Here is a 23635-nt window from a genome sequence, read left to right on the forward strand (position 1 = left end):
TAAGTTTGAGGATTGCGCTCAAATCAAATGTCCTAGAACCAAATTTCCACATGTAACTACTAGATTGTGATACAATACACTAATGGGTGAAGTTTGGTTGACTTCTGCGCAGCGGTTTGGGAGTTAACATCAAAATTACATTTCTCGGCCATATCGCATAGATCTCACTGTGAAAAGGCTTAAATGACTTTTTTAATTAAGTTTGATGATTGCGTTCAAACAAAATGTCCTAGAACGAAATTTTAAAATGTAACTACTAGAATGTGATACAATACACTATTGGGTGAAGTTTGGTTGACTTCTGCGCAGCGGTTTGGGAGTTAACATCAAAATTACATTTCTCGGCCATATCGCATAGATCTCACTGTGAAAAGGCTTAAATGGCTTTTTTGACCTAAGTTTGAGGATTGCGCTCAAATCAAATGTCCTAGAACCAAATTTCCACATGTAACTACTAGATTGTGATACAATACACTAATGGGTGAAGTTTGGTTGACTTCTGCGCAGCGGTTTGGGAGTTAACATCAAAATTACATTTCTCGGCCATATCGCATAGATCTCACTGTGAAAAGGCTTAAATGACTTTTTTAATTAAGTTTGATGATTGCGTTCAAACAAAATGTCCTAGAACAAAATTTTCAAATGTAACTACTAGATTGTGATACAATACACTATTGGGTGAAGTTTGGTTGACTTCTGCGCAGCGGTTTGGGAGTTAACATCAAAATTACATTTCTCGGCCATATCGCATAGATCTCACTGTGAAAAGGCTTAAATGACTTTTTTAATTAAGTTTAATGATTGCGCTCAAACCAAATGTCCTAGAACGAAATTTTCAAATGTAACTACTAGAATGTGATACAATACACTATTGGGTGAAGTTTAGTTGACTTCTGCGCAGCGGTTTGGGAGTTAACATCAAAATTACATTTCTCGGCCATATCGCATAGATCTCACTGTGAAAAGGCTTAAATGGCTTTTTTGACCTAAGTTTAATGATTGCGCTCAAACCAAATGTCCTAGAACGAAATTTTCAAATGTAACTACTAGAATGTGATACAATACACTATTGGGTGAAGTTTGGTTGACTTCTGCGCAGCGGTTTGGGAGTTAACATCAAAATTACATTTCTCGGCCATATCGCATAGATCTCACTGTGAAAAGGCTTAAATGGCTTTTTTGACCTAAGTTTGAGGATTGCGCTCAAACAAAATGTCCTAGAACAAAATTTTCAAATGTAACTACTAGATTGTGATACAATACACTATTGGGTGAAGTTTGGTTGACTTCTGCGCAGCGGTTTGGGAGTTAACATCAAAATTACATTTCTCGGCCATATCTTATAGATCTCACTGTGAAAAGGCTTAAATGACTTTTTTAATTAAGTTTGATGATTGCGCTCAAACAAAATGTCCTAGAACAAAATTTTCAAATGTAACTACTAGAATGTGATACAATACACTATTGGGTGAAGTTTGGTTGACTTCTGCGCAGCGGTTTGGGAGTTAACATCAAAATTACATTTCTCGGCCATATCGCATAGATCTCACTGTGAAAAGGCTTAAATGACTTTTTTAATTAAGTTTGATGATTGCGTTCAAACAAAATGTCCTAGAACAAAATTTTCAAATGTAACTACTAGAATGTGATACAATACACTATTGGGTGAAGTTTGGTTGACTTCTGCGCAGCGGTTTGGGAGTTAACATCAAAATTACATTTCTCGGCCATATCGCATTGATCTCACTGTGAAAAGGCTTAAATGGCTTTTTTGACCTAAGTTTGAGGATTGCGCTCAAACAAAATGTCCTAGAACAAAATTTTCAAATGTAACTACTAGATTGTGATACAATACACTATTGGGTGAAGTTTGGTTGACTTCTGCGCAGCGGTTTGGGAGTTAACATCAAAATTACATTTCTCGGCCATATCGCATAGATCTCACTGTGAAAAGGCTTAAATGGCTTTTTTGACCTAAGTTTGAGGATTGCGCTCAAATCAAATGTCCTAGAACCAAATTTCCACATGTAACTACTAGATTGTGATACAATACACTAATGGGTGAAGTTTGGTTGACTTCTGCGCAGCGGTTTGGGAGTTAACATCAAAATTACATTTCTCGGCCATATCGCATAGATCTCACTGTGAAAAGGCTTAAATGGCTTTTTTGACCTAAGTTTAATAATTGCGCTCAAACCAAATGTCCTAGAACGAAATTTTCAAATGTAACTACTAGAATGTGATACAATACACTATTGGGTGAAGTTTGGTTGACTTCTGCGCAGCGGTTTGGGAGTTAACATCAAAATTACATTTCTCGGCCATATCGCATAGATCTCACTGTGAAAAGGCTTAAATGGCTTTTTTGACCTAAGTTTGAGGATTGCGCTCAAATCAAATGTCCTAGAACCAAATTTCCACATGTAACTACTAGATTGTGATACAATACACTAATGGGTGAAGTTTGGTTGACTTCTGCGCAGCGGTTTGAAAGTTAACATCAAAATTACATTTCTCGGCCATATCGCATAGATCTCACTGTGAAAAGGCTTAAATGGCTTTTTTGACCTAAGTTTGAGGATTGCGCTCAAATCAAATGTCCTAGAACCAAATTTCCACATGTAACTACTAGATTGTGATACAATACACTAATGGGTGAAGTTTGGTTGACTTCTGCGCAGCGGTTTGGGAGTTAACATCAAAATTACATTTCTCGGCCATATCGCATAGATCTCACTGTGAAAAGGCTTAAATGGCTTTTTTGACCTAAGTTTAATAATTGCGCTCAAACCAAATGTCCTAGAACGAAATTTTCAAATGTAACTACTAGAATGTGATACAATACACTATTGGGTGAAGTTTGGTTGACTTCTGCGCAGCGGTTTGGGAGTTAACATCAAAATTACATTTCTCGGCCATATCGCATTGATCTCACTGTGAAAAGGCTTAAATGGCTTTTTTGACCTAAGTTTGAGGATTGCGCTCAAACAAAATGTCCTAGAACAAAATTTTCAAATGTAACTACTAGATTGTGATACAATACACTATTGGGTGAAGTTTGGTTGACTTCTGCGCAGCGGTTTGGGAGTTAACATCAAAATTACATTTCTCGGCCATATCGCATAGATCTCACTGTGAAAAGGCTTAAATGGCTTTTTTGACCTAAGTTTGAGGATTGCGCTCAAATCAAATGTCCTAGAACAAAATTTTCAAATGTAACTACTAGAATGTGATACAATACACTATTGGGTGAAGTTTGGTTGACTTCTGCGCAGCGGTTTGGGAGTTAACATCAAAATTACATTTCTCGGCCATATCGCATAGATCTCACTGTGAAAAGGCTTAAATGACTTTTTTAATTAAGTTTGATGATTGCGTTCAAACAAAATGTCCTAGAACGAAATTTTAAAATGTAACTACTAGAATGTGATACAATACACTATTGGGTGAAGTTTGGTTGACTTCTGCGCAGCGGTTTGGGAGTTAACATCAAAATTACATTTCTCGGCCATATCGCATAGATCTCACTGTGAAAAGGCTTAAATGGCTTTTTTGACCTAAGTTTGAGGATTGCGCTCAAATCAAATGTCCTAGAACCAAATTTCCACATGTAACTACTAGATTGTGATACAATACACTATTGGGTGAAGTTTGGTTGACTTCTGCGCAGCGGTTTGGGAGTTAACATCAAAATTACATTTCTCGGCCATATCGCATAGATCTCACTGTGAAAAGGCTTAAATGGCTTTTTTGACCTAAGTTTAATAATTGCGCTCAAACCAAATGTCCTAGAACGAAATTTCCACATGTAACTACTACATTGTGATACAATACACTAATGGGTGAAGTTTGGTTGACTTCTGCGCAGCGGTTTGGGAGTTAACATCAAAATTACATTTCTCGGCCATATCTTATAGATCTCACTGTGAAAAGGCTTAAATGACTTTTTTAATTAAGTTTGATGATTGCGCTCAAACAAAATGTCCTAGAACAAAATTTTCAAATGTAACTACTAGAATGTGATACAATACACTATTGGGTGAAGTTTGGTTGACTTCTGCGCAGCGGTTTGGGAGTTAACATCAAAATTACATTTCTCGGCCATATCGCATAGATCTCACTGTGAAAAGGCTTAAATGACTTTTTTAATTAAGTTTGATGATTGCGTTCAAACAAAATGTCCTAGAACAAAATTTTCAAATGTAACTACTAGAATGTGATACAATACACTATTGGGTGAAGTTTGGTTGACTTCTGCGCAGCGGTTTGGGAGTTAACATCAAAATTACATTTCTCGGCCATATCGCATTGATCTCACTGTGAAAAGGCTTAAATGGCTTTTTTGACCTAAGTTTGAGGATTGCGCTCAAACAAAATGTCCTAGAACAAAATTTTCAAATGTAACTACTAGATTGTGATACAATACACTATTGGGTGAAGTTTGGTTGACTTCTGCGCAGCGGTTTGGGAGTTAACATCAAAATTACATTTCTCGGCCATATCGCATAGATCTCACTGTGAAAAGGCTTAAATGGCTTTTTTGACCTAAGTTTGAGGATTGCGCTCAAATCAAATGTCCTAGAACCAAATTTCCACATGTAACTACTAGATTGTGATACAATACACTAATGGGTGAAGTTTGGTTGACTTCTGCGCAGCGGTTTGGGAGTTAACATCAAAATTACATTTCTCGGCCATATCGCATAGATCTCACTGTGAAAAGGCTTAAATGGCTTTTTTGACCTAAGTTTAATAATTGCGCTCAAACCAAATGTCCTAGAACGAAATTTTCAAATGTAACTACTAGAATGTGATACAATACACTATTGGGTGAAGTTTGGTTGACTTCTGCGCAGCGGTTTGGGAGTTAACATCAAAATTACATTTCTCGGCCATATCGCATAGATCTCACTGTGAAAAGGCTTAAATGGCTTTTTTGACCTAAGTTTGAGGATTGCGCTCAAATCAAATGTCCTAGAACCAAATTTCCACATGTAACTACTAGATTGTGATACAATACACTAATGGGTGAAGTTTGGTTGACTTCTGCGCAGCATTTTTAGAGTTAACATCAAAATTACATTTCTCGGCCATATCGCATAGATCTCACTGTGAAAAGGCTTAAATGACTTTTTTAATTAAGTTTGATGATTGCGTTCAAACAAAATGTCCTAGAACAAAATTTTCAAATGTAACTACTAGATTGTGATACAATACACTATTGGGTGAAGTTTGGTTGACTTCTGCGCAGCGGTTTGGGAGTGAACATCAAAATTACATTTCTCGGCCATATCGCATAGATCTCACTGTGAAAAGGCTTAAATGGCTTTTTTGACCTAAGTTTGAGGATTGCGCTCAAATCAAATGTCCTATAACCAAATTTCCACATGTAACTACTAGATTGTGATACAATACACTAATGGGTGAAGTTTGGTTGACTTCTGCGCAGCGGTTTGGGAGTTAACATCAAAATTACATTTCTCGGCCATATCGCATAGATCTCACTGTGAAAAGGCTTAAATGACTTTTTTAATTAAGTTTGATGATTGCGTTCAAAAAAAATGTCCTAGAACAAAATTTTCAAATGTAACTACTAGATTGTGATACAATACACTATTGGGTGAAGTTTGGTTGACTTCTGCGCAGCGGTTTGGGAGTTAACATCAAAATTACATTTCTCGGCCATATCGCATTGATCTCACTGTGAAAAGGCTTAAATGGCTTTTTTGACCTAAGTTTAATAATTGCGCTCAAACCAAATGTCCTAGAACGAAATTTTCAAATGTAACTACTAGAATGTGATACAATACACTATTGGGTGAAGTTTGGTTGACTTCTGCGCAGCGGTTTGGGAGTTAACATCAAAATTACATTTCTCGGCCATATCGCATAGATCTCACTGTGAAAAGGCTTAAATGGCTTTTTTGACCTAAGTTTGAGGATTGCGCTCAAATCAAATGTCCTAGAACCAAATTTCCACATGTAACTACTAGATTGTGATACAATACACTAATGGGTGAAGTTTGGTTGACTTCTGCGCAGCGGTTTGAAAGTTAACATCAAAATTACATTTCTCGGCCATATCGCATAGATCTCACTGTGAAAAGGCTTAAATGGCTTTTTTGACCTAAGTTTGAGGATTGCGCTCAAATCAAATGTCCAATAACCAAATTTCCACATGTAACTACTAGATTGTGATACAATACACTAATGGGTGAAGTTTGGTTGACTTCTGCGCAGCGGTTTGGGAGTTAACATCAAAATTACATTTCTCGGCCATATCGCATAGATCTCACTGTGAAAAGGCTTAAATGGCTTTTTTGACCTAAGTTTAATAATTGCGCTCAAACCAAATGTCCTAGAACGAAATTTTCAAATGTAACTACTAGAATGTGATACAATACACTATTGGGTGAAGTTTGGTTGACTTCTGCGCAGCGGTTTGGGAGTTAACATCAAAATTACATTTCTCGGCCATATCGCATTGATCTCACTGTGAAAAGGCTTAAATGGCTTTTTTGACCTAAGTTTGAGGATTGCGCTCAAACAAAATGTCCTAGAACAAAATTTTCAAATGTAACTACTAGATTGTGATACAATACACTATTGGGTGAAGTTTGGTTGACTTCTGCGCAGCGGTTTGGGAGTTAACATCAAAATTACATTTCTCGGCCATATCGCATAGATCTCACTGTGAAAAGGCTTAAATGGCTTTTTTGACCTAAGTTTGAGGATTGCGCTCAAATCAAATGTCCTAGAACAAAATTTTCAAATGTAACTACTAGAATGTGATACAATACACTATTGGGTGAAGTTTGGTTGACTTCTGCGCAGCGGTTTGGGAGTTAACATCAAAATTACATTTCTCGGCCATATCGCATAGATCTCACTGTGAAAAGGCTTAAATGACTTTTTTAATTAAGTTTGATGATTGCGTTCAAACAAAATGTCCTAGAACGAAATTTTAAAATGTAACTACTAGAATGTGATACAATACACTATTGGGTGAAGTTTGGTTGACTTCTGCGCAGCGGTTTGGGAGTTAACATCAAAATTACATTTCTCGGCCATATCGCATAGATCTCACTGTGAAAAGGCTTAAATGGCTTTTTTGACCTAAGTTTGAGGATTGCGCTCAAATCAAATGTCCTAGAACCAAATTTCCACATGTAACTACTAGATTGTGATACAATACACTATTGGGTGAAGTTTGGTTGACTTCTGCGCAGCGGTTTGGGAGTTAACATCAAAATTACATTTCTCGGCCATATCGCATAGATCTCACTGTGAAAAGGCTTAAATGGCTTTTTTGACCTAAGTTTAATAATTGCGCTCAAACCAAATGTCCTAGAACGAAATTTCCACATGTAACTACTACATTGTGATACAATACACTAATGGGTGAAGTTTGGTTGACTTCTGCGCAGCGGTTTGGGAGTTAACATCAAAATTACATTTCTCGGCCATATCTTATAGATCTCACTGTGAAAAGGCTTAAATGACTTTTTTAATTAAGTTTGATGATTGCGCTCAAACAAAATGTCCTAGAACAAAATTTTCAAATGTAACTACTAGAATGTGATACAATACACTATTGGGTGAAGTTTGGTTGACTTCTGCGCAGCGGTTTGGGAGTTAACATCAAAATTACATTTCTCGGCCATATCGCATAGATCTCACTGTGAAAAGGCTTAAATGACTTTTTTAATTAAGTTTGATGATTGCGTTCAAACAAAATGTCCTAGAACAAAATTTTCAAATGTAACTACTAGAATGTGATACAATACACTATTGGGTGAAGTTTGGTTGACTTCTGCGCAGCGGTTTGGGAGTTAACATCAAAATTACATTTCTCGGCCATATCGCATTGATCTCACTGTGAAAAGGCTTAAATGGCTTTTTTGACCTAAGTTTGAGGATTGCGCTCAAACAAAATGTCCTAGAACAAAATTTTCAAATGTAACTACTAGATTGTGATACAATACACTATTGGGTGAAGTTTGGTTGACTTCTGCGCAGCGGTTTGGGAGTTAACATCAAAATTACATTTCTCGGCCATATCGCATAGATCTCACTGTGAAAAGGCTTAAATGGCTTTTTTGACCTAAGTTTGAGGATTGCGCTCAAATCAAATGTCCTAGAACCAAATTTCCACATGTAACTACTAGATTGTGATACAATACACTAATGGGTGAAGTTTGGTTGACTTCTGCGCAGCGGTTTGGGAGTTAACATCAAAATTACATTTCTCGGCCATATCGCATAGATCTCACTGTGAAAAGGCTTAAATGGCTTTTTTGACCTAAGTTTAATAATTGCGCTCAAACCAAATGTCCTAGAACGAAATTTTCAAATGTAACTACTAGAATGTGATACAATACACTATTGGGTGAAGTTTGGTTGACTTCTGCGCAGCGGTTTGGGAGTTAACATCAAAATTACATTTCTCGGCCATATCGCATAGATCTCACTGTGAAAAGGCTTAAATGGCTTTTTTGACCTAAGTTTGAGGATTGCGCTCAAATCAAATGTCCTAGAACCAAATTTCCACATGTAACTACTAGATTGTGATACAATACACTAATGGGTGAAGTTTGGTTGACTTCTGCGCAGCAGTTTTAGAGTTAACATCAAAATTACATTTCTCGGCCATATCGCATAGATCTCACTGTGAAAAGGCTTAAATGACTTTTTTAATTAAGTTTGATGATTGCGTTCAAACAAAATGTCCTAGAACAAAATTTTCAAATGTAACTACTAGATTGTGATACAATACACTATTGGGTGAAGTTTGGTTGACTTCTGCGCAGCGGTTTGGGAGTGAACATCAAAATTACATTTCTCGGCCATATCGCATAGATCTCACTGTGAAAAGGCTTAAATGGCTTTTTTGACCTAAGTTTGAGGATTGCGCTCAAATCAAATGTCCTATAACCAAATTTCCACATGTAACTACTAGATTGTGATACAATACACTAATGGGTGAAGTTTGGTTGACTTCTGCGCAGCGGTTTGGGAGTTAACATCAAAATTACATTTCTCGGCCATATCGCATAGATCTCACTGTGAAAAGGCTTAAATGACTTTTTTAATTAAGTTTGATGATTGCGTTAAAAAAAAATGTCCTAGAACAAAATTTTCAAATGTAACTACTAGATTGTGATACAATACACTATTGGGTGAAGTTTGGTTGACTTCTGCGCAGCGGTTTGGGAGTTAACATCAAAATTACATTTCTCGGCCATATCGCATTGATCTCACTGTGAAAAGGCTTAAATGGCTTTTTTGACCTAAGTTTAATAATTGCGCTCAAACCAAATGTCCTAGAACGAAATTTTCAAATGTAACTACTAGAATGTGATACAATACACTATTGGGTGAAGTTTGGTTGACTTCTGCGCAGCGGTTTGGGAGTTAACATCAAAATTACATTTCTCGGCCATATCGCATAGATCTCACTGTGAAAAGGCTTAAATGGCTTTTTTGACCTAAGTTTGAGGATTGCGCTCAAATCAAATGTCCTAGAACCAAATTTCCACATGTAACTACTAGATTGTGATACAATACACTAATGGGTGAAGTTTGGTTGACTTCTGCGCAGCGGTTTGAAAGTTAACATCAAAATTACATTTCTCGGCCATATCGCATAGATCTCACTGTGAAAAGGCTTAAATGGCTTTTTTGACCTAAGTTTGAGGATTGCGCTCAAATCAAATGTCCAATAACCAAATTTCCACATGTAACTACTAGATTGTGATACAATACACTAATGGGTGAAGTTTGGTTGACTTCTGCGCAGCAGTTTTAGAGTTAACATCAAAATTACATTTCTCGGCCATATCGCATAGATCTCACTGTGAAAAGGCTTAAATGACTTTTTTAATTAAGTTTGATGATTGCGTTCAAACAAAATGTCCTAGAACAAAATTTTCAAATGTAACTACTAGATTGTGATACAATACACTATTGGGTGAAGTTTGGTTGACTTCTGCGCAGCGGTTTGGGAGTGAACATCAAAATTACATTTCTCGGCCATATCGCATAGATCTCACTGTGAAAAGGCTTAAATGGCTTTTTTGACCTAAGTTTGAGGATTGCGCTCAAATCAAATGTCCTATAACCAAATTTCCACATGTAACTACTAGATTGTGATACAATACACTAATGGGTGAAGTTTGGTTGACTTCTGCGCAGCGGTTTGGGAGTTAACATCAAAATTACATTTCTCGGCCATATCGCATAGATCTCACTGTGAAAAGGCTTAAATGACTTTTTTAATTAAGTTTGATGATTGCGTTCAAAAAAAATGTCCTAGAACAAAATTTTCAAATGTAACTACTAGATTGTGATACAATACACTATTGGGTGAAGTTTGGTTGACTTCTGCGCAGCGGTTTGGGAGTTAACATCAAAATTACATTTCTCGGCCATATCGCATTGATCTCACTGTGAAAAGGCTTAAATGGCTTTTTTGACCTAAGTTTGAGGATTGCGCTCAAACAAAATGTCCTAGAACAAAATTTTCAAATGTAACTACTAGATTGTGATACAATACACTATTGGGTGAAGTTTGGTTGACTTCTGCGCAGCGGTTTGGGAGTTAACATCAAAATTACATTTCTCGGCCATATCGCATAGATCTCACTGTGAAAAGGCTTAAATGGCTTTTTTGACCTAAGTTTGAGGATTGCGCTCAAATCAAATGTCCTAGAACCAAATTTCCACATGTAACTACTAGATTGTGATACAATACACTAATGGGTGAAGTTTGGTTGACTTCTGCGCAGCGGTTTGGGAGTTAACATCAAAATTACATTTCTCGGCCATATCGCATAGATCTCACTGTGAAAAGGCTTAAATGACTTTTTTAATTAAGTTTGATGATTGCGTTCAAACAAAATGTCCTAGAACAAAATTTTCAAATGTAACTACTAGATTGTGATACAATACACTATTGGGTGAAGTTTGGTTGACTTCTGCGCAGCGGTTTGGGAGTTAACATCAAAATTACATTTCTCGGCCATATCGCATAGATCTCACTGTGAAAAGGCTTAAATGACTTTTTTAATTAAGTTTAATGATTGCGCTCAAACCAAATGTCCTAGAACGAAATTTTCAAATGTAACTACTAGAATGTGATACAATACACTATTGGGTGAAGTTTAGTTGACTTCTGCGCAGCGGTTTGGGAGTTAACATCAAAATTACATTTCTCGGCCATATCGCATAGATCTCACTGTGAAAAGGCTTAAATGGCTTTTTTGACCTAAGTTTAATGATTGCGCTCAAACCAAATGTCCTAGAACGAAATTTTCAAATGTAACTACTAGAATGTGATACAATACACTATTGGGTGAAGTTTGGTTGACTTCTGCGCAGCGGTTTGGGAGTTAACATCAAAATTACATTTCTCGGCCATATCGCATAGATCTCACTGTGAAAAGGCTTAAATGGCTTTTTTGACCTAAGTTTGAGGATTGCGCTCAAACAAAATGTCCTAGAACAAAATTTTCAAATGTAACTACTAGATTGTGATACAATACACTATTGGGTGAAGTTTGGTTGACTTCTGCGCAGCGGTTTGGGAGTTAACATCAAAATTACATTTCTCGGCCATATCGCATAGATCTCACTGTGAAAAGGCTTAAATGACTTTTTTAATTAAGTTTGATGATTGCGCTCAAACAAAATGTCCTAGAACAAAATTTTCAAATGTAACTACTAGAATGTGATACAATACACTATTGGGTGAAGTTTGGTTGACTTCTGCGCAGCGGTTTGGGAGTTAACATCAAAATTACATTTCTCGGCCATATCGCATAGATCTCACTGTGAAAAGGCTTAAATGACTTTTTTAATTAAGTTTGATGATTGCGTTCAAACAAAATGTCCTAGAACAAAATTTTCAAATGTAACTACTAGAATGTGATACAATACACTATTGGGTGAAGTTTGGTTGACTTCTGCGCAGCGGTTTGGGAGTTAACATCAAAATTACATTTCTCGGCCATATCGCATTGATCTCACTGTGAAAAGGCTTAAATGGCTTTTTTGACCTAAGTTTGAGGATTGCGCTCAAACAAAATGTCCTAGAACAAAATTTTCAAATGTAACTACTAGATTGTGATACAATACACTATTGGGTGAAGTTTGGTTGACTTCTGCGCAGCGGTTTGGGAGTGAACATCAAAATTACATTTCTCGGCCATATCGCATAGATCTCACTGTGAAAAGGCTTAAATGGCTTTTTTGACCTAAGTTTGAGGATTGCGCTCAAATCAAATGTCCTAGAACCAAATTTCCACATGTAACTACACTGTAAATGCTAACATTCAAATTAATTAAATTTGATAAGTGAACTAAACTCAGTTTTCATCAACCTGTTGTGAACACTACTTTTAAATAAGTAAGTAGTAATTTGGGGTTGGAGAACTTGCTTAACTTGATATATCCCAGTTAAGTCAAATTAGAAAAAATAATTTATTGTACCCAGTGTCCTTTGCGCGTTCTATCAGACATGCGCAGATCTGCCCTGCCTACTTTCGCGCTCTTTCCAACACCTTTCTCATTTGTTTTCGCCATTGTGGGTTTATTTGTCCTCAGCACACTGATTTGGTAAGTAAATATTTTACTCTTTTGTAAACCGTCTATTTGTCTTGTTGTAGTGTAGTAGCCTGTGTGCTGCCAGGGAGGAAAAGTGTCAATTACATCAAATATCACCGCTAGCAAGCATGCTATATGACCGTGACAGTAACCTCATAATTTTCAGAAACAAATGTAGACTACAGTTTATGGTAGACTACCATTTATGCCGGCGTTTTGAATTCTTGGTGATTAAGTTGACAGACGGGGCTCGTAACGTTTTTTAGGCGGTGGGAGAGGTTTTTAAAACCGATTTAAAACAGTTACCAAGCGGTTTTAAGTTAGCTGGACCGAGGGGAGGTTCGCTTCCTGTGTTACCGAGCGGTTAAGTTAGCTAGACCGAGGGGAGGTTCGCTTCCTGTTTTCAAAATAAAAACAGTAATTCTATCGTTAGTGGGTGTTTTATTTTGTGAAAATAACAGGAAGTGCCTTAGTCACTACGGCCAGCTTGAGTAGCGCCGAATTTCCTCGTTGTGGATCTAAACGGCTACTTTCTCACGTAAAAATGTTAGAAATGTCGATAAAGTGATTTATTTACAGAGTTAGTGCTAGAATTAAGTCAGCTTCAGCCTGTCTATTTCGGCTCAGGTAAGAGCTAACTGCACACTCAGACTTTATGTACGCCAACGTAATCGGTTCTTGCGTTAGAGCAGTGGTCCCCAAACTACGGCCCGCGGGCCGTATCCGGCCCGCCTCCACATTTGGTCCGGCCTCCTGAACCCCCCCCCCCCCCCCCCCCCCAAATAGTGTTATCTATTTCCTGGCTTTTTTTCTGTGAAGAACCCAAACAGGGTTATTTGGTTATTATCTCTTTAATTAATAGTGTTATTATTATTCATTATTATATGATATTATATCATATTACATTATGTTATTATTTTTATTTTATTTTGTTGCGTGAAGAATCCAGAAAGGGTAATTTAATTGTGGCTTTCTGAAAAACAATACATTTTTACATTTAGGCACTGCTGCAATCGTCACACTGTTTCTGTTACAAACTGACCCGGCCCCTCATCAGAGAAGGGAAAGTCATGTGGCCCTCACAGGAAAAAGTTTGGGGACCCCTGCTTTAGAGTGTTTGTCATCTGCACTAGGGGTGGGCGATATGGCCTTAAATACGTATCACGATAAATGGAGCAGATTTACCTCGATAACGATAAATGACGATAAAGTCGCCCAAGCGGACTGTTGTATAATTTGAAAATCTGAATCAATGCATGAAATACAGATTAACAGTTTCTTGTTGATTTAGTTACCAGCATTCAATTTGATACATTTAACAATTGTACATGCAGTCTAGACATTAGGTTTATAATAATGTATTGTAAACAATAAGAAATCAAGTATGAGCATTTATAACAGCGTGTATGGCTTGAACAATCTACATTGTCAAAATCAATATGCCTGTGCAAACATGTCATTGTAACACAAATGACTTGCAGCTTGAAGAGTACACTTCAAAAAGACAATTTATTGTTAATGGCTGCTGTGACATATTTATTCAATACAAGTGTTTACTTTATGGTTTCAGCCCCCCCCCCCCCCCCCAAGTGCATTTTTTAATAAATGCAGGCATACATGAACCCCCAAACAGACAGACAGACACACATTAAAGCTATATTGATCTTCTGCAAATGAAACACTTAAGATTTTATGATAGCAATAATGACACAGAATTAAGCACATACAGAAAAATAGCTGGGGCCATTTCTCGGTCATATTACAAGTTTCACTGTTGGATTGTGCTTAATGCTGAATGCTTTACCATCACAAAAGCTATCAGAGAAATCACACACAGTCAGATACAAAATAACGCGACATAGTAATTGCTAGATGCAGTCCTTGCACAATCCACTGATTAAGTTCAGCCGTTTTGACAAGGTTAGAGCCGCTATCCGACTCCCTCACGTTTATTTTTAGCGTTAGCCGCTAGCGGCCGCTAGCGTTAGGCGCTAGCGTTAGCCTGTGGCCTGGCTACCAGTAGAAAGCAATGAAAGCACCATCTCCGGAAATCGTGAGAACAAGGGGGTACAGCGGGCGAAAGCCCGTCTGGATGCCACCAAGAGTCTATTAAATGTCGAGTGAAAGTTTGGCGAACCTCCCTTAAGCCACACTCCATCACGTTTTGCTTGTAGCATTAGCTGCTAGCGTTAGCTTGCCGGGCTTCTGTTTGATTGGCTTCCTGATGATCACGTGACTTCCTACGTGAGTACATTCACTGCTTTCTTAAAGGGGAATGAACATAGGCGAACAACACAGAGTCAAAACGGGATGAAAAGACTATTTTCTTGTTTTATTAATTTACCAAATTTACCGACATGGTCAAAATTACGTCGGTCATCGTGAAGAATTTCGGTGACGGTAAATTTTCGGTTTACCGCCCAGCTCTAATCTGCACTTCCATTTGCTTTTCTTCATGTGCAGTGCTCCCCCTCCATGTTTGATCAAACTGCACTGATAATTTGAAATTGTTTTAAAATGCATTAATCGCAAAAATCGGAGGACTAGATCACATTTCAGAGTGCAGAGATCACAGTCGATGCTATAACAACCTGGTGTGTTGAAGGTTGGTCATTTATGTGCCTATATTTTGAAATTGTTGCCTTAATTTTGTGTTCTTTTTCACCGTCCCCCAATCAGGCTGAAGCAAATGGTCAGAAGTCCACACATACCTCAGTCTCTGCAATTACAGGTATGTCTCATACACTGATCAATGAATTATTTAATATTTTTATTTGTTGGGTTGGGATAACAAACATGCATTAATGTTTTTACAGATGGATTAAGAAATTAATTGTACATCTCAATTTGAATGTTAAAAAAATAATCAATTACATTAATTTAAAAATAACTCATTACACAGTTTGTGAATATTAAACTAAGCCATTGCAGATTTTAATTTGTGATTAAAAATAATTGGACATTTTAATTTGTAACTGTTAAGAAAAAATGTAACTTTTTTTTCAAACAAGTTCTCAATGCTGAAATTATTATGTCTTTTCAGGTCAACCAGAGCAGTATTCTCTAATGCAGTGGACTTGTAAGTACTGCACATTTTCTGCTGGAAAGAGAGGCTACTTGCTTAAGCATTACCGCTTAAAACATGGATACCACACTCGGACATCCCTACTCCCCATGTCTTCATAAGGACTGCCTCTGCACATTTAAATCTTTTAATGCACTCAAAGTACACCTATCGACATGGCACTCTCAAAAAGATGCAGACAAAAGTGGAGAAACTGCATTTGACTGTCAGTTGTGCAACTTTGTGGAGCCTTGTTAAGAAGCAGACTTCTTTACCCATTTGCGAAGACATCTTAAGCTGTGGCAAATGGTTACTTGCATATATCAAGACTGTAACTTTCAGAGCACTGTTTATTCTACCTTCACTGCACACAAAAGCAGAAATGTGAAATGAGTTTGAACCATAGTATGGGTAGGACATTTGTGTCTAAATCATTCAATCCCAATAAAAGTTGCTTCAATCAAAAAAAAATATTTTTAATGAAAGAAAAAGAACCTCTTGCTAAAATGTTTTTTTGAAAATCTATATTTTTTGAAATATATATATTTTTTTATTGACGTGTCACTTTTTTTGCAAAGCATAAAGTTTTAAACTTTTTTTTTTAAAGTGGAAAAAGTTTTTGAAGGCACTTTTTTTTCGATTTAATCATTTTGACACAAAGATACGATTTCAACGCTACTTCCGACATGTTTGAGTGGCAGGTGACTACGCCAATGGCATAAAAGCATGCAGCAAGAATAATGGCCACCAGAGCTCCATCGAGCCATCGGACTCTGCTCGAGTTCAAGCCGAAAATAGGGCACCGGTACGTGGGTGTGAAATCGGCATCTCACCGGAGTGCCTGCGATGGTATGGTGCGCTGCTGCTTAATGTCATTCAACAAAGGGAACTTCACCCGCTGCCCTGACGTGATGGTTGGCAATCGTGGTCCAACCGCAGTGTCGCGACACGCCGGTACGTGAGTGGCCGATGAGTGGCCCGACACTAGCCTGCCCAGTAAGCGAGTGGACTACCGGCGAGTCGCCGGCATCCACGCCGGGAGCCCCCTTCGGGAGCCCCGTCGCTTCAGCTTTGAATGAGTGTTGTGTCACTCGTGGGCCGTCCACTCAACAGCCGGCCTCCGCGCCGGGGAGGGGGGGTGATATCGGGGTCCGCCAGTGTGCCGAGACAGGGCACCGTACCATCGCGGACACTCCGGTGAGATGCCGATGTCACACCCCCCTACCGGTGCCCTATTTTTGGCTTGGACTCGAGCAGAGTCCGATGGCTGGATGGAGCCCTGGTGGCCATTATTCTTGCTGCCTGCTTTTATGCCATTGGCGTAATCACCTGCCACTCAAACATGTCGGAAGTAGCGTTGAAGTTGTATCTTCGTGTCAAAATGATTGAACCGAAAAAAAGTGCCTTCAAAACTTTTTCCACTTCAGAAAAAAAAAAAAAAAGGCGTTTAAAACGTTTTGCTTTTCAAAAAAAGTGACACGTCAATAAAAAATATATATATTTAAATTTTAAAAAAAAATTGCAAAAGATTTTTTTTTCTTTGATTAAAAATAGTTTTTTTTGATTGAAGCAACTTTTATTGGGATTGAATGATTTGGACACAAATGTCCTCTACCCATAATATGGCTCAAACACAAAAAGGATTGCTTCGATCAAAGAAAACGGTTTCAATGAAAAATAAAGTGTTGAAATGTGAATTTCTGACTCTCAAATATTTTTTCACATTCAAACCTTTTTTTCTACAATTGATTTTTTTAAAGTTACTTTTTCTTCGATTGAAAAAAAATATATATATACTAATGACATACTTTTGACTAGAAATTAGACTTTTTTTTTAGACGATAGAGCTTAATATGAAATTAGAATTTGAATAAAAATAAGACACATATTCTTGGTAAGATTTTAGGTTTCTGAGGTGTATAACTCCAGTACACGTTTTGCATGTACTCTTCTGGTGATGTGAAAAAAACAAGGTATCTTGTTCACTGTTTTAGGTGTTAAAGTGAAATTTGAATTTGAACTGAGTTGTGTGTTTTAAAAAGAGTTCTGTATTTTTATATTTATTTTATCACTGCTGCACAGTTTAAACCATGGGGCAATGTTGATTGTAGTTCGTTTTGATTACTAATATTGTTGGCGAAATCAGAACTGTTATCTTTACCAGAGCTCAAGCTCATGTTGTAATGGGCCATCAGGCAATGTCCCACAATACGAACTTTCAAACTCAGCTCAAGCAGTGGTTGAAAGCAAATCAGTCTTGCAATCACTGACTTTTAAGTTCTTAGTAACGTATTGTATTGTTGTTTTATTGTAATCTTTTGTTATTTCTTTCCTTTTTGTATCTTTGTGTCACCTGTTTAGGGACTACAGATGTAAATTAGCATATACTTGCTACAATCTGGCATATTTACATCTTTTTAGATGTTCATCAATGTGCACTGTCTCTATTAAATAAATAAATAAAAATAATGGGCAACTAGTTTGTTGCCATGTCTTCAATGCTAAGTTAATGTCCTGAAATTATGAAAATAGGATCTCTCCTGTTAGTCTTTGGAAATCACAGGATAGGAGTGAACATTGATGCAGTTCAGGTATTATTCAGTAATTTCTGTCGCAAAAGGTTATCTAAGGTACTTATACTGTACTTTGTATGAAGTGCAAAATGTTGGCAAAAGTGGGTTTATAATTAATCCACTGATTGTTCATTGATACTGAGAATTAACCAAACACTGTTCAGCCTGCCAGGAGCCAGTGTCTCCCATTAAATGCACTTTTGAGCATTTTAAAGTTAACTTTAATTCCACTGAGTTAATCCAATGAGTGTTCTCCATTTATTGTGTTTTGGGGGTCATTACTATTAGATATTGTGTTTTTAATAAAATTAGTATGTGCAGTTGTAATTTCTATTGTGGAATTCTTTTAGGTCAAGAAAATTAAGTTGACCTGAATATGATGGATGAAATGGAAAACTAAAGATAATTAATACACAATTATCACTTGAATACTGCACTCAAAAAAAAAAAAGTTACTACAATCCAACTATTTGAGTTAATTTGAGTATTGTACACTCAAAATAAGCAAGTTACTGTAATCCAGTTATTTAAGTTAGTTTGAGTACTGCCAACTCAAAATAAACAAGTGACTGTAATCCAATTTTTTTAAGTTAATTTGAGTACTGCCAACTCACAAAAAACAAATGACTATAATCCAAAATTTTTAAGTTAATTTGAGTACTGCCAACTCAAAATAATTAAGTTAATCAAATCTAATTCATCTAAGTCAACATAAATTAAATTTTTTAAGGCAGCAAGTTTGCATATTTTTTTTTAGTAAAGTCAACTTATAACATTTTACAGTGTACTAGATTGTGATACAATACACTAATGGGTGAAGTTTGGTTGACTTCTGCGCAGCGGTTTGGGAGTTAACATCAAAATTACATTTCTCGGCCATATCGCATAGATCTCACTGTGAAAAGGCTTAAATGGCTTTTTTGACCTAAGTTTGAGGATTGCGCTCAAATCAAATGTCCAATAACCAAATTTCCACATGTAACTACTAGATTGTGATACAATACACTAATGGGTGAAGTTTGGTTGACTTCTGCGCAGCAGTTTTAGAGTTAACATCAAAATTACATTTCTCGGCCATATCGCATAGATCTCACTGTGAAAAGGCTTAAATGACTTTTTTAATTAAGTTTGATGATTGCGTTCAAACAAAATGTCCTAGAACAAAATTTTCAAATGTAACTACTAGATTGTGATACAATACACTAATGGGTGAAGTTTGGTTGACTTCTGCGCAGCGGTTTGAAAGTTAACATCAAAATTACATTTCTCGGCCATATCGCATAGATCTCACTGTGAAAAGGCTTAAATGGCTTTTTTGACCTAAGTTTGAGGATTGCGCTCAAATCAAATGTCCAATAACCAAATTTCCACATGTAACTACTAGATTGTGATACAATACACTAATGGGTGAAGTTTGGTTGACTTCTGCGCAGCAGTTTTAGAGTTAACATCAAAATTACATTTCTCGGCCATATCGCATAGATCTCACTGTGAAAAGGCTTAAATGACTTTTTTAATTAAGTTTGATGATTGCGTTCAAACAAAATGTCCTAGAACAAAATTTTCAAATGTAACTACTAGATTGTGATACAATACACTATTGGGTGAAGTTTGGTTGACTTCTGCGCAGCGGTTTGGGAGTGAACATCAAAATTACATTTCTCGGCCATATCGCATAGATCTCACTGTGAAAAGGCTTAAATGGCTTTTTTGACCTAAGTTTGAGGATTGCGCTCAAATCAAATGTCCTATAACCAAATTTCCACATGTAACTACTAGATTGTGATACAATACACTAATGGGTGAAGTTTGGTTGACTTCTGCGCAGCGGTTTGGGAGTTAACATCAAAATTACATTTCTCGGCCATATCGCATAGATCTCACTGTGAAAAGGCTTAAATGACTTTTTTAATTAAGTTTGATGATTGCGTTCAAAAAAAATGTCCTAGAACAAAATTTTCAAATGTAACTACTAGATTGTGATACAATACACTATTGGGTGAAGTTTGGTTGACTTCTGCGCAGCGGTTTGGGAGTTAACATCAAAATTACATTTCTCGGCCATATCGCATTGATCTCACTGTGAAAAGGCTTAAATGGCTTTTTTGACCTAAGTTTGAGGATTGCGCTCAAACAAAATGTCCTAGAACAAAATTTTCAAATGTAACTACTAGATTGTGATACAATACACTATTGGGTGAAGTTTGGTTGACTTCTGCGCAGCGGTTTGGGAGTTAACATCAAAATTACATTTCTCGGCCATATCGCATAGATCTCACTGTGAAAAGGCTTAAATGGCTTTTTTGACCTAAGTTTGAGGATTGCGCTCAAATCAAATGTCCTAGAACCAAATTTCCACATGTAACTACTAGATTGTGATACAATACACTAATGGGTGAAGTTTGGTTGACTTCTGCGCAGCGGTTTGGGAGTTAACATCAAAATTACATTTCTCGGCCATATCGCATAGATCTCACTGTGAAAAGGCTTAAATGACTTTTTTAATTAAGTTTGATGATTGCGTTCAAACAAAATGTCCTAGAACAAAATTTTCAAATGTAACTACTAGATTGTGATACAATACACTATTGGGTGAAGTTTGGTTGACTTCTGCGCAGCGGTTTGGGAGTTAACATCAAAATTACATTTCTCGGCCATATCGCATAGATCTCACTGTGAAAAGGCTTAAATGACTTTTTTAATTAAGTTTAATGATTGCGCTCAAACCAAATGTCCTAGAACGAAATTTTCAAATGTAACTACTAGAATGTGATACAATACACTAATGGGTGAAGTTTAGTTGACTTCTGCGCAGCGGTTTGGGAGTTAACATCAAAATTACATTTCTCGGCCATATCGCATAGATCTCACTGTGAAAAGGCTTAAATGGCTTTTTTGACCTAAGTTTAATGATTGCGCTCAAACCAAATGTCCTAGAACGAAATTTTCAAATGTAACTACTAGAATGTGATACAATACACTATTGGGTGAAGTTTGGTTGACTTCTGCGCAGCGGTTTGGGAGTTAACATCAAAATTACATTTCTCGGCCATATCGCATAGATCTCACTGTGAAAAGGCTTAAATGGCTTTTTTGACCTAAGTTTGAGGATTGCGCTCAAACAAAATGTCCTAGAACAAAATTTTCAAATGTAACTACTAGATTGTGATACAATACACTATTGGGTGAAGTTTGGTTGACTTCTGCGCAGCGGTTTGGGAGTTAACATCAAAATTACATTTCTCGGCCATATCGCATAGATCTCACTGTGAAAAGGCTTAAATGACTTTTTTAATTAAGTTTGATGATTGCGCTCAAACAAAATGTCCTAGAACAAAATTTTCAAATGTAACTACTAGAATGTGATACAATACACTATTGGGTGAAGTTTGGTTGACTTCTGCGCAGCGGTTTGGGAGTTAACATCAAAATTACATTTCTCGGCCATATCGCATAGATCTCACTGTGAAAAGGCTTAAATGACTTTTTTAATTAAGTTTGATGATTGCGTTCAAACAAAATGTCCTAGAACAAAATTTTCAAATGTAACTACTAGAATGTGATACAATACACTATTGGGTGAAGTTTGGTTGACTTCTGCGCAGCGGTTTGGGAGTTAACATCAAAATTACATTTCTCGGCCATATCGCATTGATCTCACTGTGAAAAGGCTTAAATGGCTTTTTTGACCTAAGTTTGAGGATTGCGCTCAAACAAAATGTCCTAGAACAAAATTTTCAAATGTAAACTAGATTGTGATACAATACACTATTGGGTGAAGTTTGGTTGACTTCTGCGCAGCGGTTTGGGAGTTAACATCAAAATTACATTTCTCGGCCATATCGCATAGATCTCACTGTGAAAAGGCTTAAATGGCTTTTTTGACCTAAGTTTGAGGATTGCGCTCAAATCAAATGTCCTAGAACCAAATTTCCACATGTAACTACTAGATTGTGATACAATACACTAATGGGTGAAGTTTGGTTGACTTCTGCGCAGCGGTTTGGGAGTTAACATCAAAATTACATTTCTCGGCCATATCGCATAGATCTCACTGTGAAAAGGCTTAAATGGCTTTTTTGACCTAAGTTTAATAATTGCGCTCAAACCAAATGTCCTAGAACGAAATTTTCAAATGTAACTACTAGAATGTGATACAATACACTATTGGGTGAAGTTTGGTTGACTTCTGCGCAGCGGTTTGGGAGTTAACATCAAAATTACATTTCTCGGCCATATCGCATAGATCTCACTGTGAAAAGGCTTAAATGGCTTTTTTGACCTAAGTTTGAGGATTGCGCTCAAATCAAATGTCCTAGAACCAAATTTCCACATGTAACTACTAGATTGTGATACAATACACTAATGGGTGAAGTTTGGTTGACTTCTGCGCAGCGGTTTGAAAGTTAACATCAAAATTACATTTCTCGGCCATATCGCATAGATCTCACTGTGAAAAGGCTTAAATGGCTTTTTTGACCTAAGTTTGAGGATTGCGCTCAAATCAAATGTCCAATAACCAAATTTCCACATGTAACTACTAGATTGTGATACAATACACTAATGGGTGAAGTTTGGTTGACTTCTGCGCAGCAGTTTTAGAGTTAACATCAAAATTACATTTCTCGGCCATATCGCATAGATCTCACTGTGAAAAGGCTTAAATGACTTTTTTAATTAAGTTTGATGATTGCGTTCAAACAAAATGTCCTAGAACAAAATTTTCAAATGTAACTACTAGATTGTGATACAATACACTATTGGGTGAAGTTTGGTTGACTTCTGCGCAGCGGTTTGGGAGTGAACATCAAAATTACATTTCTCGGCCATATCGCATAGATCTCACTGTGAAAAGGCTTAAATGGCTTTTTTGACCTAAGTTTGAGGATTGCGCTCAAATCAAATGTCCTAGAACGAAATTTTCAAATGTAACTACTAGAATGTGATACAATACACTATTGGGTGAAGTTTGGTTGACTTCTGCGCAGCGGTTTGGGAGTTAACATCAAAATTACATTTCTCGGCCATATCGCATTGATCTCACTGTGAAAAGGCTTAAATGGCTTTTTTGACCTAAGTTTGAGGATTGCGCTCAAACAAAATGTCCTAGAACAAAATTTTCAAATGTAACTACTAGATTGTGATACAATACACTATTGGGTGAAGTTTGGTTGACTTCTGCGCAGCGGTTTGGGAGTTAACATCAAAATTACATTTCTCGGCCATATCGCATAGATCTCACTGTGAAAAGGCTTAAATGGCTTTTTTGACCTAAGTTTGAGGATTGCGCTCAAATCAAATGTCCTAGAACCAAATTTCCACATGTAACTACTAGATTGTGATACAATACACTAATGGGTGAAGTTTGGTTGACTTCTGCGCAGCGGTTTAGGAG

General features: G+C 36.9%; 1 long non-coding RNA gene across 1 annotated transcript; it reads left to right on the plus strand.

The window, feature by feature from the left end:
• Nucleotides 1-12331: 12331 nt before the first annotated feature.
• Nucleotides 12332-16292, plus strand: LOC130911351 (uncharacterized). The gene is made up of 3 exons (XR_009062028.1): nucleotides 12332-12615; nucleotides 15283-15334; nucleotides 15647-16292. It is a non-coding gene; the product is annotated as an uncharacterized LOC130911351 (long non-coding RNA).
• Nucleotides 16293-23635: the final 7343 nt, after the last annotated feature.

The sequence above is a fragment of the Corythoichthys intestinalis genome, unplaced genomic scaffold, assembly GCF_030265065.1.
Source record: "Corythoichthys intestinalis isolate RoL2023-P3 unplaced genomic scaffold, ASM3026506v1 HiC_scaffold_36, whole genome shotgun sequence".
In the NCBI taxonomy this organism is placed as follows: domain Eukaryota; kingdom Metazoa; phylum Chordata; class Actinopteri; order Syngnathiformes; family Syngnathidae; genus Corythoichthys; species Corythoichthys intestinalis.